The sequence below is a fragment of the Pinus tabuliformis genome, chromosome X (genome assembly GCF_031772625.1).
Source record: "Pinus tabuliformis cultivar Carrire ecotype Pingquan chromosome X, CPIR1, whole genome shotgun sequence".
Lineage (NCBI taxonomy): Eukaryota > Viridiplantae > Streptophyta > Pinopsida > Pinales > Pinaceae > Pinus > Pinus tabuliformis.
In genome coordinates, this window is record NC_142308.1 from 1,185,559,624 (window position 1) to 1,185,578,227 (window position 18,604).

At 39.2% G+C, this 18,604-nt stretch overlaps 1 pseudogene; it reads right to left on the reverse strand.

Moving 5' to 3' along the window:
• Positions 1-961: 961 nt before the first annotated feature.
• LOC149144180 (caffeic acid 3-O-methyltransferase-like) lies at positions 962-2,288 on the reverse strand (annotated as a pseudogene).
• Between the last annotated feature and the right edge of the window lie 16,316 nt (positions 2,289-18,604).

Below are 18,604 nucleotides of genomic sequence, written 5' to 3' on the forward strand. Positions count from 1 at the left end.
TAAAATGATATTTCATGTGTAAATTGTAGTCCAACCGATATTAAGTTGGAAACTCATATTATAATACTTGATATTTTATATAATAAAATTTATATAGTTGAAATTATTTTTATTTACACTTGATATTATTTAGTCTTGTAATTAACATACGTAACTTTGTGTTTTCATATTAGATAAACATGCACATTGTATGACATTTGTTTTTAAATTTAGTCACAAAATCATACTAATTAATTTATGTTGATTAATAATAAACACAAAAATTCAATCTAAAACTACTAAATTAGTAGTTTATATTAATTAATGATGAACATGAATAAAATGAATATATGATTGAATTAGTCGTATATAATGATTATGAATGAAATTAAATAAAATGAATAGAAACTACTAAATCATTCGTTTATATAATGAATATGAAAATACCAAAAAAATATAAATGACTACTACAAATGATAAATTTTTTATTAAAATGATGACTAAATTTTGCATATATATGACTATTAGTAGCTAATTTACAGTATCTTATAACACGACTAAAACTTAGTCATATTTCTTTGGTCATTAATTGGTTTTACATGATGACTAAAATTTGCATATATATGACTATTAGTAGCTAATTTACAGTATCTCACAACACGACCAAAATTTTGGTCATATTTATTTGGTCATTAATTGGTTTTCTCAAGGATTCATATAGTAATTTATCCTGTTGTATATTTGGTTATTAATTGCAACAATTAATGACTAAACCAATGAAAAATTAATGACCAAATTAATGACTAAATATACTACTAGATGGTAAAATTGAGGAAACCAATTAATGACTAAGCTAAAAATGACTAAAAGTTGGTCACATTATAAGATACTGTAAATTAGCTACTATTGGTCACCGAATGAAAAATGGTCATTTATATGCAAATTTTAGTTGTTTTTTTAGTAATTAATTTGTCATTTTGTACTAGTGTAGTGTGTCATTTCCCATTTTCTTTCTAATAGATTTTAAGATGATGGTATTTATCTCTTGTTTCCTAATAATAATTCCTATGTCAAACAATAATCCTGTATGCCTCAAACATCCTTCTTTAGCAACATCTTCTTCTTCGACAATTACATCCAAAACTAGTACGTTCCAATTGATTGGATTAGCCTCATAACATTTCTTCAATATTTTTAGGCAATCCTCATCATTCCAATCATGAAAAACCCATTGTAATTTCATTCATAACAATTAATTAAAACAAAATATCAACAAATAAATGTTAGCAACAACAAAATTTACTAAATCAGTGAAGTTTACATATATATAATTTACTCATTTCTCAAATGAAGTGAAGGAAATGGAGAGTGAGTACCTTCATAAACTCAGCATGAGTTAAAGGTATATGGTCGAACATATTCCCACCCACCTTATTTACTTCTGCAATTGAAATGCCTAATACAAATAATTCCACCTACTTCAAGTGATCCTCTAAATAGTTACCATGCTTATGACAAAATAATTTAACAGTTGGGATATGTAGAGGTTACCTGGTAAAGTAGGGGCACTAGCAATTACATGTGGGAGATCAAGATTGATGGCATGAATGTGAGAGTGTTGATTGATAATCATGGATAAGTTCCTCCTCCCACGTCCACCAAAGTATTTATATTCTTAAACCCATCATTAGAAATCTCAAGAACAAAAGCCATGACCAAACGAGTGTTAGTTTCCATAATCTTGTAAAACATGTTGCTCATTTTGGGGATGCTCTGCATATGTTCCCAAATTCCCATTTCCAAATCCTTGTCGAAGGAATTACAAAATTCAATCACAAATTCGTGAAGGTACTCCCATCTAGTAAAAAAAGTCATTTATGAAAATTATAAGTAATAAAATGTGTGTAAGATTCATCAATTTATTTCTGCATCAACACTTTGGAGAAGCTAGTGAGACCATATTTGTATTGCATCAAGTCCTTACAAGAGTCCCTTCCCTCAGTGAAGACATGTTATTAGGTGAGACACCTAAGAAGGCGAAACAAGTATTCGAGGTGATGGGGCTTCTTGGTGGAACATGAAATATAATAAGTGATCTCCTATACAAAAATATCATGACCTCCACCGTGGGTGGCGATAATGTTTGGAATGTTGAGGAGAATGACAAATTTCAAGAGCATGGGCTTACCCATAGAATATATAAAGTCACGAAGTTGGAAATGAGTTGAGTTGGAATCCACTACTTGGGGGGTTTTGGAAGGTGAAGAGGGAGGAGGAACACTTGTAGAAGAAAAAGCAGCATCAACCATGGTGGACAAACACTAAGCAAGTACAACACACCCTTTGTTTTTTGCCCCCATAAAAGGTAGGAATAACCAGTTCCCAGGGAAATATTTATAACTGCCTTGAAAACTTTACCTCTAATGAAATACCTTACAAGCACCTCCAATTTCAATGCATTTCAGCTCAGAGATATTATACAACATGAACACAATGATGTAAATCTAAGCCAAATTTTTTTCACTACAATTGCAATTTCGAAGTTATGAATTTAAAAAATGTCTACAAAGAAGTTATCAATAGTAATGGAAGGTAAATATGGTGTGAGTTCATCACATATTGATAATTGAATTACAGTGTTTAGCGCTATTCATAATCTATGATGCCTCCAAAACTTTTACAAAGTTGCATCTCGTAATGCTTGGTGCCTTAAGGTATATTGTCATGTTATTGTTGCCTCAAAGGAAACATAGGTCTAAATTTTTATGGAGATGCCTAAATAGATACATAACCATCTACTTATGAATATTGCATTAAGATGGCATGATCAATGTTATCCTAATCAAAGTGTTTCCTAGATTTTTCCTTTTGATTTTGTTATGAGTGCATATGGGGTTGTCATCAATTCTTCCCAATAAATCTTCTTAAAAAGGAAGGTTACCTTATTGCTAAGGATGATATCATCACTTTTCATTTTCATTTCAAACTTTTGACATTTTCACAACGATGGTGGGATCTGAAGAGCACACTTTCTACTGTTCAAATTGAACAAAATGTGCTTTGGCTTACATAAAAAATATTTGGTTATGTGGCCATGGAAAGTCAAACCATCATGTCCATTCACTGATTCTAGGAGCCTTAGACAATGCTTTACATATAATAAAGGATTGCCTTCTAGGATATTATTAAATCCAAATACAAATCATATGAACCTAATTAACTCAAATGGAGATTTTTAAAAGCCTGCAAAGAAAATATAAGAATTCTCAACAAAACAACATATTTGCTACATATATTGGTAGTATAAACCAACGTGGAACAAAAAAATAATTAAAAATAAAAGTTAATAATTAATTCACTACTTTGATTTATTGTTATATATCATATTTTTATATTATTGCTTATTATTTATTTTTCACTTATACAATGAATTTTTATCTTTTTTTTTCTTTTCATAAGATATATTATTTTACATATTTAATACAGATGTGGTTATATAATTCACTATATTTTGAAAATAATATATTAATAAATATATTATTTATTTTATTATTAAAATATTAAAGAGACTTAATATTATTATTGTATCGATGTATATACATCCATGTATGGACACAAACAAAAATAATCTTTATTTGCATCCTAAAAACGATAGAAGTAAAAAAAATTAGACTTAGATAATACACAATGCAAAAGTATGTAGCAATTTCAAGATTGGATTTCAATAGAAAAAATATTCTTCCCAATAGAAATTGAAATCCAAGCACCATTCCAACATTTCCTTACATTTGCAGATACATGTTACCTGTGTCCCTTAGGATTAAATGTTTTCCACTTGCTTCAGAGAAGGAATAAAACCCACAACTTTGTAGAAATGGGTGTTTCCCTTGAAGTGAAGTCCATAATTGCAAGTAAAAAGTGTTAGATAATTCAAAAACCTAAATCAGAGAAAATCACCCTAGATACCATTGTTTGCATGGAATCATAAAAATTCACTGTAGATACCATCATTTGATAAAATATGGAGAATACTATGTTAATTGATGTTATATTTTACATTGAAGGTAAAAAATACATAAATAAAAGAAAAATTAGTGAACATTCCATAAAAGAACACTTAACAAGATGACCATTGCCATTCATATGTCTCTATCAACTTGTGAAAGACATTCTTCCCAAAAAAGTCAGTGTAGGGTATTGGACTCATATTTTCAGGCAAGAATTAGTAGAGATGGAAGTATGGTTTTGTTTACCAGATAATGCTCTGCACAAACTATCTATGAAATCTTCCTCCATAAATATTAGAAGAACCGTCAATTGTCAATCGACATGGTTACTAAAATGGAAGTGTAAGATGACCAAATAGGAACTCAAATGCATGAGAAGAGTATTAACAAGGTGAAAAAAAGGTGCATTTGTCACACAACTGCTATTGTTACTTTGTCTATCCATGTAAACCACATAAAACTAGAGTGGCATTTCCCATTTTCTTTATGATAGTGTTGTAGTAGCTGCAACACCCTCCAAAATTTTGATCTACATCAAAATTTAAAAGCCTTCCTTGGATTTTCCCTTGATGGTCACAAACACTTGGGCTCATCCATTGAGATCTTGTCAAGTTTTCACACCCTTTTGCTTGATCGATCCTCGGTTGTCTTTTGGCATGTTGATCATTGTGTGATGCTTGCAAGTTTGTTCTGGAACTTTGAAGTTTTTTCTTTGTGTGTATGATTTGTTTACGCTCTGTCGACATCGGTCACACTCACACACAAAGTTGTAACTTCCGCACAAGTGTCATCACTGTCATTCAAAGACATATTTCAATTATCGCACTTATTGCTCTTAGCCTTTGAGTCAGTGTCCTTGAGCATATGTTGTCTTGTTGGTTCAAGGTGTCTCGTCGTCGAGTCATGCTGAGTGTGTGATCACATTGTCATGTATGGACAAGCACACTTAGTTAATTTTCCTAAAAATCTATTGACCGGAGTCAATTTTCCTAAAAATTTGTTGATTGGACAACCCTTCATCAATGGGACCCGATCTCAGTAACGTTGCACTGCTGCCAGAAAGCACACAGAGATTGAGGTTGTCCTCCATGCAGCTTTCTCTGCAAAATTATGGAAGTAAGCCAGCTCACTAACTCCCAGAACTATGTAGAACTTGTCCCAGAAACGGATCTGATTTGCACTTCCCACAAGACCTCCCATCAAGCCTCCCGTAGGTCAATTGGAAGAAATTACTTGAGCTGTGACCCAGGGCTGTAATGATCTCTGAAATTGCATAGAGTTTTCCTTGACCTACCCTTCTTCCCCTCTATGCAACTAGCCCAGTAATTGCCTAGAGTTGTCCTCCACCAACCCTTCTTCCCCGCTCTGTAACCAGCCGCGAAAATGCGCAGAACTGGCAAGAAGGCTTCCCTGCTAACCTGCTCTACTCAGTCAAAAAACTACATGAAACTGGCTGTCACCATCCCTTCCTCCCCATTTTGCAATCAACCCAGGAATTACGTAGAACTATTTGAGCCTGAACTATCTCCTGAGATAACACAATTTTGACGAGCAACTCTTGCAGCTTGATCTTATCCTCCTCTAGAAAAATGCGTAGATTTTTCTGGGAGTGCCTCCTTCTACCCACACTATCTTCCCAATAGAAATTACGTAGATCCTAGCTAGATGACCTGCCCAGTGTTCCCTTTGAAAATTGCGCAGATTGGTCCAATAGCTCCTCGACACATCGCCTAGCCTTCCTCCCAGAAATTGCGTAATTCTACCTCCCAACTGGGTTTTTCCTGGCAGGTGTCACTACTATCGGGATTGTGAAAATTTGTCTCCCAGTGACATCTGTGCATTTTTTCCTGACAGTGGTCTAGAGCCTCACATCCCGACATGAGTTGTGCTCTACGTAGTTTTAGTGCCTTGTCCCTCTCCTGGTCACCTACACTGAAATGGAAAACAATGCATCATGTTAGACTAGGAGATTTGTGGATTTGATGCTGTCTCATCATGATTGATTGAAAGAACAGATACATCGACGAAACATTGTGCAACGAAGAATGAGATGGGAAAGAGGAACATGCTAGAAGACTTTCTCACAGTTGAACGATCACATGAAGCACATCGAGCAAGCGAGCGAAAGGGACACATTCACATGCACCATCAAGAAAAGACCAACAACGTCAAAGAGCTCGCTCACTTTTCCATGCGGAGGTGAAGACATATTACAGCGAGAGTAAACCATCACTCAAAAACACAACATCTCGACATGGACACCACAGTCAGCTAGTACATGTCAGTAGTGTCATGTTGAGTTGTGTCACGAGTTGTTTCGACTAGATCACTACTATGGGCCATACTTGTTGTAATCAATGTAATGTAAAGTGGAAGTCCAAGAGACCCACATATGAAGTCAAAGATTCATGTAAAGTCGAAAAGTCATAGGAAGACAAACAATCATGAGGGAAGTCGAAGAGTCACAAGGGTCAGTTAAAACCCCTTGGCTATATATACCCCCTCATTGTATGAGCAAAGGAATTTTCACCTTGGCTCCTTCCACATAGCATAGAGATCTTGTAGTCTGTTCTTTGAGGAGCGAGGAGTGGCTCCAATGTCCCGCTACTAGGACTAGTGATGTATGGTGTGCAAATGTGTCTCATATCTTTTACTTAATTTAGAAGCATGTCTCACGCTAGCATGTTTTAACACATGTTTTGTATCCGTTTGTAAGACTATTCTTTAAATATTTGTAATGCATGTTTGCTTAACCTGTACTAAGATATTTGAACTACTATGGTTATTTTAGTACTCATATTATTGAAGATGTGTTGTATAGTTTATCACTGTTGTCTCATCCATCTAGACTACTCTGCCAAAAATGACACAGACCATCTTTGTGTTTTCTTGGTTTTAATGACCATCACCCCCATGTGGAGTATTGTGTTGGACAATGTATGTGTTTTCCCTTGAACTTTGGTTTTCACGACTGCCGCATCCACTACGGACTATTCTGATGGATGATGGATATACCATTGTCATTGTTTGCTTGTGTTTCTTCTTGGGTTGGGACTATTCCCTCTCATCATGAGGCTCACTTTACCTCCCCTTTTTGATAGTAAGAGAACCCAGACATAGAGTTACATTAGGCACTCACCAGGCAAACTCACCTCACTTTCTTGAAGTTACAAGAATAACACTTTCATGTGCTGAAAAACAAGAACTAAGACACATATCTAAGATAATGGCAACTAGGCCATCATACCAGATGGGACTCCTACACCAAACGGTGTGAGGTCTAGTTGGAACTTAATACCGAGGAGATCCCCTGAATGTTAGCGCATCCAACAACTTCAACATTTCTGGCACTATAAGAAGGGCCACTACTTGTTTATGGATGAATGTCGTCTCAACTCCACATATCCTGATCATCTCGTTAAGGCAGTAACAAAAAATCCCTTTCTCCCACGTGCAACTCTGAGGTTGGTTGCTCCTCACCTCCCAGACATGAACAAGAAATTTCATATGATCACCTTCGGTCATTCGGTCCCATCATGTCATTTTTCCAAAGTTGTTGGATTGATTCCAGGAGTACACAATCTTCCCTCTTCATAGAGGAAGCAAAAGACTACACCCATAAGAGTGGTAGTCTCGTTTTTTGAAGAAGTGATCCTTGCGACTCTTGAAGAGCTAACATAAGCTGTTGAGAATGAAGAGGAACCTCCTTTTTTCCTACAAGGAGAGGAAGTTAACAAAACACTCTTGGGCTTAACTCCCTGTGGAGGTAGCATAGGGGAAGGCATCGGAGGAGGCAGAGGTGAAGGTGAACCAACAGATTTGGAGGTTGAACCATATCATTCAGAAGAAGAGGAGGAGTACCAAGAAGAAGACGACATGGCTGATCAAAATTTGGAATGGATGACACAGAGCCCATCGGTACTCCATGGTGCCTTGTAGAAAATGCCAAGGCACGTAGATAATTTGTTAACGAAATATGACCCTGACAAAGAAGTGAAGGAATAAGATCATCTAGACAAATTCTACCTACATATACAGACACTCGAGGTGCATTACGATGATACTACATGTAGACTATTTACATGTACCTTGGATAGTAGAGAAACTATATGGTACCACAACCTTCCTTTCAAATCCATTCAGAACTACGGGATGTTCAAGAGAATCTTCCTTGAGAAATTTGCCGATGACAAAACCCTTGCCATGTTGTTGAAAGAATTGGGTAGTCTTAAGATGGAGCCGAAAGATAAAGTGAAAGACTTCAACAAGAGGTTTAACCATATCTTGAACAAGTTCGCTGCAGAAGCTAAACCTCATGACTCCATCACAATCGACTACTACACATTTGCACTGCTGATGAGCATTGTGAACTTCATCAAGTGAGCTACAAAACCAACAATATTTGAAAATTGCCAAGAAGAAATTGATGTGGAGAAAGACTTGCACATGATTGGAGTCATTGTAGATGATGACCAATGAAGTACTCTAAAGACATAAGAAGAATGTCCCAGGTTGCGCTGAGTAAGGTGAAGGAAAAAGTAACAAGTGAAATTGAGACCCTTACTCATCTCCTTAAGTCCTTGACAACTAAAGTAGCATAACTCATGCAACAGATAAGTGAGACAACAATGAGCAGTAGACCTCCCGGTTTTCTGCACAGAAATAATGTGACATCAGGGAACAACACTAGTCACCCAACTAAAACTGCATAGAGTTCAAATGTTGTGTTCCAAACAAAAATGCTTGGTAAGGACAACTTTTGTGATTTCCACCAAGTGCAACACTAAGAGAATACCTGTGTAGATTGGAATTGAGTCATGGAATCCATGGCTTCAAGGATGAGAGATCATTTTAATTCCAGTGATTAGGTTTAGCCGGAAGACGAAGATGATGAAGAGGATGTTGCATCTAATTAAGCTTTGAGTTTTGGGAACATAGTTAACATGTATCAATCTCTAAATGCTTCCCCAAAAGAAAAAAAACCACTGAAAAGGAGGCCCCAAAATAGAACGATCAATAATACTTGAGAAGTCAAGTGGCTCCAACTGTGATTGAGATACCAAAAGAGAAATTCAAGAAACTGTTTTTAAAAGTTGATCCACCGGTACCCTCAACATAGAAAATACAAAGCAAGTCTGGGAATACAACTACAATGAAAGATATATCCATGAGCAACTCACTTTAGAACACTCCATCGAACGATACAAACACAAGTCTTCCCCTAGACAACTCGGTGAGTCTTCCCACTTTGGACTACAATATTGTTGAAGACATGAAGAAGGCCCCTGCAAACATCTCTCTGTATGAACTCTCTAAAGTCACGGGTTAGAGGGTTATTTTGTTGCGCACACTAGGGAAATCTCCATAGACAATGTTTCCTATTATCGCAAGGGATCAAGTAAGTGTCCTGGATCACTCGCATCTATACTCAACACACTTCACAAAAAAGAAGCAAACTCCCTCTGCCCTCCATTTTTGTTATCATTTTAAGTATTCAACTTCAATGTCCACAACTATTTGGTTGACTCTAGTGCATCAGTTAATGGCATGCCCTTCTCCATTGCTAAACATATCAATATACAATAGAGTAGTACAACTGTGCAAATCATCCAACTTGGTCGAACATGTGTACCATCCATTGGTGAACTCCGGGATGTGATCATCCAGTTATCGTCTGACAAACGAGTTCACCAGTGCATCAATATTGTGGTAGTGGACATCCCAGAAGCATATGGCCCACTGCTCAGTAGAGACTGGTCCAGTAAGTTGCAAGGATATTTTTCTACAAACTAGTCGGACTTATAACTTCTGTATCAGGGAAGAAACAACTAGATTTGAGTGTGGTCTGAGAGGTATATGAAACACAATGTTACTCCCTTAGATGGTAAGAATGAACTGTTACCTTTCGAAAAACTTTTGTTTGGCAATTTATTTTTGGAAACACAGTTGGTATGCTATCTTGCACAATTGAGTCTCCTTCCTTACCCAACTGGTGAAAATGAAACTTGTACAATACTTTGTAATAGTGGTAGCAACAGTGTTGGTAGTACTAGAGTGGCAATTGGTCCTTGTATAGATGACTTGTGGACCTTGTATTTTGACGGATCTCCAAACACAGGATGGCTCTAAATCCAGGTGTGTTTTAATCGACCAAAGGAAAAGAAAGCATTTAGTCTCAAGCCACTTGGAGTTTGAGTGCACAAACAACACTATTGAATATGAAGCACTCATCTTGGGTTTTCACAAAGCCCTCAGCCTCAAGGTTGCTATGATAAAAGTGGTAGGTGATTTAGATATTATTGTACGACAGGTATGTAACACCATACACTATGTCTCACCTCATCCTAAAGGTTTTTTTGTTTTTTGTTCTTTTGTAAAGGTTCAACGAGACTTTATATTAATAGAATATAGTAAAATACATGATGCAGAGTGGGAGTCGATGGGACCTCCTTGTGTCTGCCTTTGTACAACTGAGCTGGTCTAGTCTCTGTTTTTTTGTTTTTTTGAATGGATCGTTTACAACTTGTTGAATTATCGATAGATGCATACATAGAAGAATCAAGGGAACTCGGCATCTGTTATGCTCGATGGTCTGCATTGTTTATGGTGTTGCATTTTGCTTTGAGTTCCCCCTCCTCCAAGTCTTGCCAAAGGATGTGATAATCTTCAAGATTGGATTGAACGCCGGCGTTGGCTATGGCGTCGGCCAGCTTATTTGTTGTTCTTCGGACCACTTGAAAGGTGACACCTTGAATGTTGCTTAGATGGCTCTGCAGATCCTTTAGGATTGCCGAGAGCCTCCAACTGGGTGTTAGCTTGCCCACTTTCGAGCCATTTTGGAGTTTTCTCATCATCTTGATGACAATCTCCGAATCTCCTTCCACCACCAGAGGTAGAAATTTGTAGCAGTCAGCCAGGGTGATGCCTTTGATGAGAGTGATTAGCTCTGCAACATTATTGGTATTTGTGCCCAGATTGCCATGGTAGATAAGATGGATGTTCTCGGTGTGATCCCTGATTGCTCCACCATACCCAGCTTTCCCCGAGTTTTGCTTTGATGCCCCATCAAAGTTCAGTTTGAATGAAGGAAATGGAGGCGTGCCCCATTTATCCTGCTTCATCGCAGCGGTGGCCTGGTTCCTACCCGTGGGAGTGGTCTCGACTTTGAGATTTAGGATCTAGATGATTCTTTGGTCATTCTGAGACATGTTCCCCTCTTGCAGCATTGTGTTCATGGCCTGGATCGATTCTGTGATTAGCTATCACGTTTTTCCAGTTAGCCTTTCCACTGTCATCACTGATTTCTTGAAGATTCGAGCATTTCGCTCTTTCCAAATGATCCATGCAATGGCTCCAGGAATGAGGTTCCATGCCCTATTGATCAGATTTTTGGGGGATATGGAGGATCGCCAATTTCTCAGTGTAAGGCCGATTGAGTTTCTGTTTTTGTCGGATTGTCTGAATACAGAGGCCATGTCATCCCAAAGAGAGCAAGCAGTGGGGCAGGTGTTGAGAATGTGATTGAGTGTTTCCTGATCATTCTCACAGAGGACGCATCGGGAGGGCCCTATGAAACCTCATCTCTGTAAATTGCCCCAAGTGAGCGCTCTATTATGCAGGACCAACCAAGAGAACATGGTTATTTTGGGCCAAGTTTCTCTATTCCAAAGAGTGTGCCATTTGGGGTCCGGTTGCCAGTCAGGAGAAGCAGCTATGATTTTATATGCTTCTTTGAGGTTGAAAGTTCCTTTAGGATTATTTCCCCATCGAAGGATGTATTCTCTATTCTAAGTGAGGATTCTGCGCTGGTCTAGTTGTTGTAAGAGAGGTTCTATATTCTCATTGCGGTCTTGAGTTAGCCATTGCTCTTTGGCTAGCCATTTTTGCCATGTGGTGGCCGATGTTTGGGGTTGCCAGTAGTCTGCTACCCTTCTCAACTCTGCCTCTTGCATGTCATTTTTAAGAGTAATCTATTTTGGGTGGTCCAGGGGGGGGAGTTGTTGCCAGGCATCCTCCCAAAAGAGGGCGGTGTTGCCCTGGTGCACTTCCCAAAAGCTATGCTTCTGAGAAATATGTTGATTTTCCCATACTTTATTCCAGAGGGGGGATCCTTGAGTATTACCAGTGAGCCTGATTAGGTCTTTGTCCTGGACTTGATTTGTATACTTTTCTTTCCACAACGTGCCCCATAGGGAATTAGGATTTTCCACCCATATCCACTAGATTTTCACTGCTACAGCCTTGCTTAGGATTTCAGGATCTCTTAAGCCTAGTCCTCCTGCCAGTTTTGGTTTACATATGTTTGTCCACTTGAGGAGGGCCCATTTGCGCTTCTTAGAATCTCCATTCCAGAGGAAGGACCGCTGGATGTTTCGGATGGATTTATACACTGTTTTAGGCGCTACTAGGGCCGAGAGCATGTAGGCTGGCATTGTTTGGAGAACTGATTTGACCAGCACCAGTCTGCTGGCCATGTTTAGGGCTCTGTGAGTCCAACTACTTAATCTAGCCTTCATTTTGTTGAGGAGATCTTCCCAGTTTGCAGCTTTGGGGGCATATTCTGAAAGTGGGATGCCAAGGTATTTGGTTGGAAGGGAGTTCCTCTGAATTTTGAGAATTTTGCTGAGATTTCTCTGCACAGGAATAGAAGTATTGAAGAAAAACAATTTGGATTTTGTTAGATTGATCTCCATACCTGAGGCCTCCGTGAATGTTCTTAGCACCTTGCTGAAGGTTCGAGCTTCCTTCACTGTGGGGGTTCCCATGAGCATTGTGTCATCTACAAATTGCTGATGCGTTACTGTGGGGCCTTGATGTGCAACTTTGATGCCTTTGAGTTGATTCTTTTGGATTGCTTGGGATAGAGATCTTCCGAGACCCTCTACCATGATGACAAAGAGAAAAGGAGAGAAGGGATCTCCTTGCCTTATACCTCTGGACGGGAGGAATGGTTGTCGGGGGCCTCCGTTCAGCATGATTGAAAGGAAAGCTCCTGAGACCATTTACATTATCCAGTTTATCCAAATTTGACTGAAGCCGAAAGCCTGGAGGATTGCTCTGATGTAAGTCCAACTAATTTTACCAAAGGCCTTGGAGAGGTCAAGCTGAATGAGCATACCAGGAATCTTTTGTGTTTTGATTGCATGCAGCATTTCTTGGTTGAGAATTATGCTGTCGGTTATCTGTCTACCTTCAACATGTCCTGACTGTTCTGGAGATATGATTGAGGGAAGGATAGGTTTGAGTCTTTTGGCCATCAATTTTGAGAGGATTTTATAAATGACATTGCAGAAGGCTATGGGTCTAAACTTGTCGGGGGAGTCAACATGATTAGATTTTGGAATTAAGGTGAGGAAGGTGGCATTGATGGCCAGCAGCACTCGCTTGGTTCTGTGAAAGTTCTTAATCAGATTGAAGAGGTCGGCTTTGATAATGTGCTAGTAAGTTTTGAAGAATTCAATTGTAAAGTCGTCTGGTCCAGGGGCTTTGTTAGTGGCCATGGTGAAGACGACTTCTTCAATCTCCTGCTCAGTGAACTCTCTTAAGAGAAGAGAGTTTTGCTCCTCCGTAACTAAGGGGGGAATAACACCAATGAATTTGTTGATAGCTTGGGTTCTATCATGATTGGGATTAGTGAGAAGTGACTTGAAGTATGAGTTTAGTTCAGATCCTATTTGCTCTCTGGTAAAGACCTTAACATCGTCAGCTTTTGTAAGGGATAGAATATGGTTGTTGGCTCTATGCTGAATGGTTGATTTATGGAAGAAGCTTGTGTTGCGTTCCCATGTTTTAACCATTTCACCCTTGATTTTTGTTTCCAGAGCAGCTCTTCTTGTCTTAGCCTTTCTTCCCATTGCTTTTGAAGGTTTGATTCCTGAGCTAACCTTTCCTCATTAGGCCTGTCTTGATCATTGTTTGTTGGAGGCCCGCCATTTTTTCCTCGAGCTCTTTTTTGGCTTGAAAAATGTTACCAAAAGTGTTCTTGTTCCAGCATTTGAGATTGGCCTTGATGATCTTAAGCTTTTGTTGGAAGATGTACATGATGTTATCGCTCTCTACAGTGGTTTGAGTCCACCAGCTCTGTATATTTTGCATGAAGGTTGGATGGTCTATCCGAAAGCCTTTGAATCTAAAAGGCCTGTTTTGAAGCTTGTCCATATTGGTGAAGTGCATCTGCACTTGCCAGTGATATGATCCCCCAATAGGCAGAATGTTGGCTTCCATGTCTAGATTCTGGAGCATGATGGATTCCGAGATGAGGAATCTGTCAAGCCTCAATGCAACTTGCCTATTTCCCCCTTGCTTATTGTTCCAAGTATATAGACCATTGACTGTGGGAACATCAATGAGTTTAGATGTAGCTATGAAGGTATTGAAAGCTTCCACATCTTTATCCAGTCTTCTTAAGCCTCCTTTCTTCTCCGCTAGGGTGGTGATCATGTTGAAATCAACACCTAGGATCCAGTGGTTGGCTCCATGGTGTTGTCGGATCTCGTCCAAGTCTTCTAGCATCTTGAACTTTTCTTGGAGTCGCTGAGGTCCATACACATTGGTAATGCATATTGTGTGCTTTGAGTCTGGCATGTTGAAGATGACTGATAGCGAATGTTTAGTGGACAGAGCATTCTGCATGAAGAACTTGTTTTTATTCCAAAACATTAGAAGCCCTCCTGCTTACCTAATGGCATCTGTGCTTATGCAATGATAGCCTTTTGCAAAGAGTTTCTTAAGCATCTCTATGCCGTTGGAGGAGCATTTGGATTCTTGTAGAAGGACAAGGTCTGGAGATTGCGTAAAAATACGGTTTTTTAGGATTCGTCTTTTGGAGGTGCCATTTAGCCTTCTGATATTCCAGGTTGTAATCTTCATTGAGTAACTTTCGGTGTGGATAGGACCAGAGCCCTAATTTTTCCTTCATTGATTAGGCGCCTTCCGAGTTCTTGTATTTGTTGTTTTGTCAATTTTCTCCCCCTTTTTCTTCCTGGACCTTTCGGCTTGTATTGGTCCAGGTCCAGGTTGGCTTGGATGCCTGTTTGGCTGTTGTTTCCCCATTGCTTTTTGGCTGCATTCTGGTTGAGATATTCTAACTGCAGGTATGCCATTTCGATTTTCTCCAGGTGTTCCTAGGGAATGGCATTCACTCCCTGTTTGGACCATTGCTCGTTGACCTCATGGAGATCTAGGTCACCTAGGATCTCTTCCAGGGGATTTGTAGGAGTAGTTGAGGGTGGTTGGTCTGGATGAGTTTCTATGCAGGGAAGGGCATGTATTGGGACATGGCTTGCATCAATCTGGCTGGGATTGGGCTATGGGTTTTGAAGATGTGTCTTGGCTTGGGGTGAGTCATGGTTTGGGATGGAGATGGTTGAAGGGCTTGATGATTGAACCTGCCTGGGTGGATCTTGAGCCGTGGGGGCAGGGGATTCCAGAGGGTTCTCATTTGGATCAAGGTTGCCTAGTACTTCAAAGCTATTCGGCTGGGTGGGGGTTGGGTTGGAGGAGTGTTTCAGAGGATTTTTGCCTTTCTGCCCTTTGCTTTCCCTAGAAACAGGGATGAAATCTGGGGGCTGGTTATCCACCTTGTCCGCTTTGGGTTGAGGTGGGGATTGATTCAGGGGGCACCCATGACTAAGATTTCCATGCTGTTGCCATTTCCTGCATCTGAAAGGGATGTTTTCATAGTCGATGGATTGCTTCCAATAAATTCCTTTGTAGATCAGATCAATATGACCTGGGAGGGGTCCTAAGACATCCATGTAAACGCAGATTCTAGCATAGGCAATGTATTTACCTTGAGATGTGAGATCTGATGTTTTGACGAAGACGCCCAGCTAATTCCCGATGGCTTCCAAGATATGCTTATTCCAGTAATCCATGGGCAAGGAGTAGAGTTTGAGCCAAACTGGAAATTTTTTGAAATCTTCCTGTTCTGGAGCAAAGTTGGGCCTCCAGTACGTCATGTAGAGTCCTGCCGAGTTGTAGAAGTATGGGCCTCCTTCAAAAGTGCGATCTCTGTCATCCCTGTGAGCGAAGATGACCATGAAAAAACTTCTTGCCCCCAACTGAAGTTCATAGTTCCCTTTGGGCTTCCATTTTTGGTTTATCCACCAGCAGAGAGCTTTTTCATTAAGTCGCACTCCCATGAAATGACAAATTAGGGCATGTTTACACATGTGATCTCTGTATTCTTCGATCCAGGGGTCTTCGATGATTAATGATGGCGTTTCCTCTAATAGCGGGTTGCAAGGGGATGGGCCTGTTGTCCAGTTTTGGCTGGGAACATTCCCCACGGCTAAAGATCCATTGGCTTTTGGAGTGTGGCTTGCCACCGGAGCTTTGCCGTTGTCCCTGGATCGGGAGCCTGATGGGGTATTGGCGGGCGCAGAAGGAAAGCTGCCGAATATGAAGGGGCCGAAGGCTGGGGGGGCGATCCCCCCCCGAGGGTGGTGATGGAGCGATGCGGCTAGGGTTCGTTTGTAGGATTTGGAAAAGTTTCAGAACCAGTGTCTGTGCCACTTCTCTATGATATTTTCACCTGAGCCAAAGAACCTCTTCTCCCTTGAGGTGTAAGAGTAAAAAACCTCATCCTAAAGGTTACCAACAAGAGGTACGATGGCTTATTTACAATTTCCAAGCTTTTAGTATCGCATCTGTATGAAGAATGGGAAATGTAGGTTAGGTGTAGACGCTCTGATAAATGCCACTGCTAAGATGGCACCGCTTAGGGATAGATTTACTATTGAAATTTTGTATAAGCCATCTATCCCTGACAATGTAACTAATTTACATGTTTTTGATGATGATGAACATATATTTCATTTTATGGCCAATGCTGACATTTTGAAATATGCAGCCATAGATGAAGACATGCACAAGTAGTCTCTGCAAGACACACCTGATGATAACAAAGGAAACCTTGTCCCTAATGGTGTGGTTTCACTTGAGAAAATACATGACTTATAGAACTGCTTTAGAGGGCCCAGGAACACCAAAATCCATATTTCTACACTGATGCATGAACAGATCAACTTAGGAACAGAAAGAGATCTGATGTTTGAAAATCTCAGTACATGTTGCACACTAGAGGACCAGTAAGCCTTTGTACGCCTATTCAGACAGTACCATGATGTATTCGTGTGGACATACGATGATTTGAAAACATATGACACACGAATAATCTATCACGTCATTCCAATCAAAGAAGGGGTCAATTCGTTTCAGCACAAACTCAGAAAAGTCCATCTGTCTCTTGAATCCCTCATACAGAAAGAATTGTCTAACTTGTTGGATGCTCGGATCATATACAAGGTTTTTCATTCTACTTGGGTTTCAAATTTAGTTCTTGTAAGAAAGAAGTCCAGGGAGATTCACCTGTGCGTAGATTTCCGAAATCTTAACAGGGCCTTGGACAAAGACAACTACCATGTTCCGTCTATGGAGCACATCTTGCAAACAGTATCTGGAGCCAAAATGTTATCTCTCCTTGATGGATTTTCTGGATATAACCAGGTTTTGGTAGCAGAACCTGATAGACTTAAAACTACTTTCCATACAAATTGGGGTACGTTCGCTTACAGATGAATTCCATATGGGCTTGTAAATGTAGGCACAACCTTTCAATGTGCTATGGACAACGCCTTTCATGGGATCCTTAGATAGATCGCGGTGGTTGACTTTGATGATGTGATAGTCTTTTCCATAAAGTGATTAGACCACCTATGCCATCTCAAGAATATATTCGAGCGATGTCGAAAGTACGGGATATCGTTGAATTTGAGGAAGAGCTTATTTCCAGTCTCTGAGGGGAACATCCTTGGGAACATCATCACCAAGAGTGGAATCATGGTTGATTTGAACTGAGTTTGAACTATTACGCAAATTCCTCACCCAGTCAACAAGAAAGCTATGTAGTCCTTCTTGGAGAAGAAAATCAATCACTGTGGTATTTTCTCTTCCCAAAATTACCATAATCACAAACAAAATTGGCTTTAAAACTAAGCTATACAATTTACTTCTATCCTCTATTGACAGGCTCTGGTAGACAAACTAAAGGATTTCATTAGAAAATGCAGTGTAATTGTCAGATTGAGGAAAACCCAAGGCTTTTCGAATCAACAAGGAAGACACATGTAGAATGTTTTCAACAAAGGAATTCATTACATAGAATCTCTGTGGGTATAAATATGAGGTTAACCAACTAATGAATTATGGGAAAAAGAAAGTTTGAGGAATACTTGCAGCGAATAAGCCGAATTTAACTATTCCTCGAGAGATTTCTAACTCAACCTCACTGGCTAGAATATTTGATAGAATTCCATTAAATTTAATGGAGAAACATGGTCGATAATATCATATTCCATGCCCATTAAAAGTATATGAGTGGAAGAAACGAATAAAGTGGGTTTTTGGTCATTTTCAGATTTAGTTTAAAAAACGCAAGGTAGTTTAAGACTCTAAATACTTGGTAGTTTGAAAGCTGCTTGATGAGAAATTTAGTTGTCGACATCTATTAAGAGTAGAAATTGGAGGGAAAATGGTAGATAAAATAGAAGAATTGAGTGAATTTGGGGTTTTTTTTATAGACAAATGGCGGAAAAATTATAATTAAAGTAATGGAG